Consider the following 5,671-nt stretch of genomic DNA (forward strand, 5'->3'; position numbering starts at 1 on the left):
AGCTTTCATGTGCGAACTTTTCTCCACATCAACCACTCCTCACTTGCCTGTGAATGACCCAGCATTTGTGTGCAGTGACCAAAGAGTAATCTGTACCCAAATACTCCCTTGAGTTTTGCCCCTGGCTTCATGGGGCGCTCCAGGAGGCCCTATGGTGGAAAAAGGACTGAATGGCAATAATCTCATCATGCAGCTCAAGGACTGGGTTTGAACTGGCATGAGCTCCAGCAAGCTCTTAGATTCATGAGCTGAAAGAGACTGAAAACCAGTCTCATTAACACAATGCATAAAACTTAAGGAGAAACAACAGATGTGAAATCCCATTTTAAGTTACTATCAGAGCAAACTGGTTGCCAAAGAAATAACATTCTTATACCCAAGTGTCACCTCCATGCAAAGGTTAATCTGGAGATTCTTTGTGGAAGGGAGGACCTTGGGGGAAACACCTGAGAAAGGGGAAGAATCACTTTCTCTTACTCTGCTTTTTACCCTGGCACTTATGTGCTAAATTTCCTCCAATCACAGGTGAATTGGTTTCAAACCTCTGGATAAAAGAGATTATTTGTAACAGCTAGTGCCTGTTCATCACTGCCCATTCAAATGTAGTTTTCATCTGACACCTCTAACACCTAATAGAGAGGTAGGTGATTTTGAATAATAACCTTAATTAATGGTCTAATAAAGAGATGATGTGCTAAACCTGAGGTAACACTTCAGGACATGACTTTTTCTAGGTAAAAGCTACAAGCATCTGGCCTTTTATTTTTTTAACAAACCTTGTGACCCTCTTGGCAAGGTATAAGTGAACTGGTTTCCCTTCTCTGGTTTGTTGTGAGGTCTTCTTCCATTTTTAAATCGCTTGGAGAGCTGTAATTGAAAAGCACCCCACCCAGTGGTGAAGTCACAGATCTCGGATCCCCTTTCTACCTTCCCTTCCTTATTCCTTCTGACAGCACTTGACTATGTCAAAAGCCAAGTTTTAGCTACGCAATTTTCTTTCCCCTTGAATATGTCAGTGCAAGAACATCTTTGCTTTTATAAAGACGTGCAGTTTAGTCTTCAAGCCATTGATGAATATTACCAGCATCTCAGCTGTGGCATTCCCCCTTCAAGCCAGCAGCCACATGTTGGAGAGGCCATTAGCCTGTCATATGTTCCTTGATTTTCTGGACTCACACTCTCAAGGGAACCCATTAGCATTTAGACTTTCAGACAGTTTTCTCCTCCTCTGTTAATAATTATCCAGGGGCAGGATAATTAAAATAGGTTCTGAGGGTATGAAGGACCTCTGTTGGCTTTCTCTACTTGCAGAGCCAAATAAGAACTTTAATGTAGATTTGGAGACAGCTCCTGAAGGCTTTTTAGACCTTTGCCATGTTCTTGTCGTCATTAAGCATGATCTAATCCTCCTTTTCATTTCATTAACCTGAACAGGAGCAAATTTTGAAATATGACTGCAAGACAGTAAAATTCCCCAAGACACCTAAGAAAGTTCCATCAATATAAAATAGATAATTTTACAGGATGGACAAGAACTTAGGAACTAGGGACTGGTTAGCATAAATTTTTTACATGATTTTATCCAAATCACCAAGTTTCTGTATATTGATCTTATCACAAAAAATTAAAAGGTCATTTTCATCCAACCATCAATTAGTGAGATTTCCAGAAGGGATGTGGCCTCTTCCCAGTTCACTCAATCTTGGCTACAAACAGTCAAAAAGAGCACCAAGAAAACCAGCTCTATAACCTAGCCCTGCTGGCTGTTCAAGGCAGGAAAGCATGTAGGTTAACGAGTTGTGTGAGAAGTATTTCAGCAGGACTCACTGATAGCTGAGAGCCATCACAGCACTATTCATCATTGCATGGTGCTCATCACTGCCTGCAGCAATCTCCGCTGATGGCCTCTTGATATCCCTGCAAAATAATACTAGTAGTCAGCTTTGCTAGTACACGATCCTTAGTGCACACGTGGTATGGGAAGTCTTGTAACATTTTAGGAAGTGCTTATTTAAATGTATGATCCAAGACTGTCACAGTCTGTCCTCTTCTAAATCTTGCTCTGGGTTTGTTTTGATAATTGTACCATCACCTGGGATCTGCGATGGGAGAAAGGGGCACACACAGTGCTCTGTGCATAGCCTGGCCCCTGGGTTGGAAGTCTTAGGCCTGTCTCTCCTAAGAGATGTCATTCAATTTGCCTTAAATAATAAAAAAAAAAACAGCAGATGAAGCAATGGGAAACAAAGATGTCTCCTATTTTTCAAAACTTGATGTTTTTTAACTAAGCCGTATATTATTCATATGCTATATATTTTATTGCTGTTACTTTCAAAGAGGGCAACTAAGATGATTAAGGGAGTGGAGCATCTCCCTTATGAGGAGAGGCTGAGGGAGCTGGGTCTCTATAGTTTGGAGAAGAGGAGGTTGAGGGGTGACCTTATTAGTGTATATAAATATATAAAGGGGGAGTGTCACGAGGATGGAGCCAGGCTCTTCTCAGTGGCAAACAATGAAAGGACAAGGGGAAATGGGTATAAATTGGAACACAAGAGGTTCCACTTAAACCTGAGAAGAAACTTCTTCTCAGTGAGGGTGACGGAACACTGGAACAGGCTGCCCAGGGAGGTTGTGGAATCTCCTTCTTTGGAGACATTCAAAGCCCACCTGGAAACGTTCCTGTGTAACCTTATCTAGGTGTTCCTGCTCCGGCAGGGGGATTGGACTAGATGATCTTTTGAGGTCCCTTCCAATCTCTAACATACTGTGATACTGTGTGATACTGTGATGTTGGAAATCACAGAACATTCCTCGACCACAGTGTCTTTATTATGCATACATAAATCATGCATAGAAGGGCCCTGACAGTTGACGATGTAAACTCTCAGGAAGCAAAGCCCCTAGGTCATGTAAAAAATGTATGTCACAGACAAAGAAGTATGTCCTCTCTATTTCCTTTTTACGGATATTCTTGTCTTGTCATTACAGAAGATTTTTTCCCTCCCTTTATTTCCTATTTAAATGTGGTTAGCACAGAGGTAATTTGCAGTGGTATTTCAATGACACAAGTGGAGTACACTTCCCATCTGCCCACATCTTCAAGGATGAGCATGTTGTAATTACACTGCTCCAGTTTCATTAACAGCTCTGCTGTGCCCAATGTGGTTCATAAGTATTCTGGTGAAACACAGGACAAAGTTCATTGAATTGTCAGGAGGATTTGAGTGGTATAGGGGTCATACAAATTGCATTAGAATTAGTTTGTTTTAAAGCCATACATTGTAAGCAAAGAGTTGATTAGAAATTTTTTGAGCAGAAGAAAACTAAAAGCCAAGGATTCCTTGCTGTCCCACAGCGGAAAATCAGGAGGAAAAAAAAAAAAAAAAAGTGCAGTTGAATTTGCAGTTGATGTTTTCGGTTTCTCAGTCAAAGGTGGTTTAATATGCTTTATTCTTTGTTGAGGGAGCAGTTCAGTGAATTTTCATCTTTAATAAAACTTTTTTCAGTACAAGGTTTTGGAGAGTTCTAAGTAGCAAAATGTGGCAGACTAAAGTCAATCCTTTGGTCAGAAAGATTCTCCTCTGCTGCACTCTCAGGAGATCCCCTTGTAATCCTGCTCCGGCTCTGGGGCAGCAACACAAGATGCAGCAAGCATCTAACTGCTACCTACCTTTGTTGATACGTTTACTGAAGTTAGATGTACAAATCAGCCTAGATGTTTTCCTGCATGTTGTCCCTGCCTGGTGAAAAGGTACCTCCTAACCGAGTATGGAAAAATACACACTTTTTCCTTAAGCAGCACATCTGCTTTGAGCTCATCTTGCACACCCTCCTCAACTCACATCCAGATTTACTGCTGTGTGATGTCTACCATTTACTGAGCAACTAAGACTCACGTACTCTAGCTGCAGTGTAAGACAGGCATGTACATACGCACCATGAGAGAATAAGTCCATTCTTTCTCCTTCCTTCCCACTCAACCACTTACGATATTGCTGATGTCTCCTCCATAGTTCCTCCTCATGGTGATCCATAAGAGCAAATATCAGCTAAGCTGAGTAGCTCTTATTAGGCCACATTTCATCTCATTTCAGGCCTTTTCTTCTAAATAACTCCCTCTTTATCTGCCATAGCTCAGCTCTAGACATTTTTACTCAGGGAAATCCCACCTACAGCGTCTCAGTTCACTGGGGAATCCTCTTTTTGCCTGATACAACATGGGTTGCCACTACAAAGATCCAAGAGCAGCAACTGAACGCTGTTCTGTCTGCTTCCTGGGACAAACACATCCAGAAAGGAACAGCCAGTACATAATTCTGTCTGTGGGGGAAATTCAGAACCAGCTGAGATGTTTGTCACTGCTTTTATACTCTTGCCTATGCAAATTAGTGGGGTTCGGAGCTAAATGTAAATGCTTTAAAAGGAAACCTGAAAGTGGGATCTGTCCTATATGCTAGTTCTGCTCTCCTCCTTTGGAAAGGCACCTGTGGATACATTTTCATTAATAATTTCGTCCTATCTCTTCTCTGTTATAAACTTACAAGGAAGAAGCAGGGAAAATGTGAATCAAATGTTGCAGGCTTGCTGGTAAGATAATTAGTATGTGACGCATAAGAAAGAAGAATCCCAAGAAGCAAAGCTAGAAGTGCATGTATCTATTTGTTACAGTATTTTGGGGAACTTTCTGTTCACTGAGGATCAGCTGTTTTTGCATTTTGCTCTTCCCTTCTCTCACTTAGTGAATCTCTCCTAGGAATGTCCCTTTTTCCGTGAGCTTTCTAACTGATGAAGTAGCTGCATAAGAAGGAAAGAAAAGCAACTTAAATATAGATAAACTGCTTATCTCTTTAGCTGACTTGAATTTGCTGCTGTGTGGAGGAGGATGCTATCAAAACCAGAAGTTTGGAAGTTTATAATGCTGGAAAAGTTTCTTGATGTGCATCACCAGTACATAATTTATGCTGCATTTATTCTGTAAGTTACTTATAAATCACTGCTAGAGATAAGATTAATCCAGGTACATTGAAATTTGTTTTTTCAAAAGTTAACCATGGTCTTTAGCCTAAGAAAACAGGGCTTGTGTGATCATGTTTTGTGCCTGTGCAGCCATCTGTCAGTCTCTTTCAGTACCTTGTAAACCCACTGATCAACTTTGGCAGAAGAGTAAAGGTCCCAAACATAAAGTTCAAGTGTTTTCCATGAAAATCAGAAGCTTTTCTGTTCAGTTTTAACTGCCAGCTGGCCATTATGTGTGAAATTACTGGTCAATAACCAACATACGTGTTTCTAGGAGCCACAGGTCCTGCTGCTTGCTAATTTGGGACTCAGAAGATCAGTGTCCACAAGGACAGGAACTGGGGATGTGCACAGAGGTTGCATCCTCTTGGCAGCACAGAAACAGCTCAGAAAGCTGAGATCAGTCCAATGGGGTGGAAAGAAAACTACTTAAATCCAGAAGAAACTGCACTCTAGTAATTCTTCAGCTCACCCAGAAACTCCTTTTTGATTGAAAACCTGTGAATATTAAAGGAAAAATTCCCATCTAGTTCTGGGGGAGTTTCTGCGATCTGATCAGGGTTGGGATGAGGTTAATGAAAAGAGTGACCAATCATAAAAGAATTTTGAGAAGTACTCAGTGCTTACATAGGGATTTGGTTTATTGTACAAATAG

The sequence above is a fragment of the Neopsephotus bourkii genome, unplaced genomic scaffold, assembly GCF_033783945.1.
Source record: "Neopsephotus bourkii isolate Nb327-2 ecotype Australia unplaced genomic scaffold, CSIRO-AGI_Nbou_v1 NB_238, whole genome shotgun sequence".
NCBI classification, from domain to species: Eukaryota; Metazoa; Chordata; class Aves; order Psittaciformes; family Psittacidae; genus Neopsephotus; species Neopsephotus bourkii.